This window comes from Aplysia californica, unplaced genomic scaffold, assembly GCF_000002075.1.
Source record: "Aplysia californica isolate F4 #8 unplaced genomic scaffold, AplCal3.0 scaffold01565, whole genome shotgun sequence".
In the NCBI taxonomy this organism is placed as follows: domain Eukaryota; kingdom Metazoa; phylum Mollusca; class Gastropoda; order Aplysiida; family Aplysiidae; genus Aplysia; species Aplysia californica.
Window position 1 is genome coordinate 9,158 of NW_004798835.1, and position 858 is coordinate 10,015.

An 858-nucleotide genomic window follows, 5' to 3' on the forward strand; every position below is an offset into this window, starting at 1 on the left:
GCCGAAAAATCCCCTAACCCCATCTTAGTTTAAGATATAGATTTTCTACAATTTCTAAACTGCAGTCGATTGTGGGCCTCTGCTCAGGTCCACATTTGTTTCTAGATAGCACTATAGAAATCCCCCCCCCCTTTTTTTCCCCCTCAATCTTTTCCACTTCCATCCACACACAATCGCGATAGATGTGCACATCCTATCGGTTTATTCACGGTCTAAAACCTAATCCAGGCAGGGGGAGACTCGGAACAGCCTACTTGGACAGTCGAAATAGTTGAGTGCCGAGGAAAGATTAGGATCATAATACATCTCCTTTCTAAGAGCATCCGAGCAAAGGAACGGAGGCTGAACCATGATCGCCGATGTCTGCCACAGATCTGGCACTTGTTGATGATGACAATGATCCTGATTCAAACCTTGTGTTTGACCTAATTACAGACATAATTTAGAAACTAATTACTTTTAGAAAAAGAACTATTTCCCCCAGGTATCAGTGGATAGGCTTTCCCGCGGGGCCACAGATTCAGCGAGTTACCCCGCGGGGCCACAGATTCAGCGAGTTACCCCGCGGGGCCACAGATTCAGCGAGTTAAAACAGTCACAAATATGTCAAGTTAAAATGCAACAAATTATCAAAACATAGAAATGGTAGCAACAAAACAAAAGCTGAACACTTTATCTTTGATTCACCAACATCCTAAATGTACCTGAGCCAAACACACACACGTGGACGCACCCTGTCCAGATCTCTGTGCCAAGTTTATATTTAGAAAATGACGTAACACACAGCACACACACACACACACACACACACACACACACACACACACACACACACACACACAGCATACCAAACGTCAC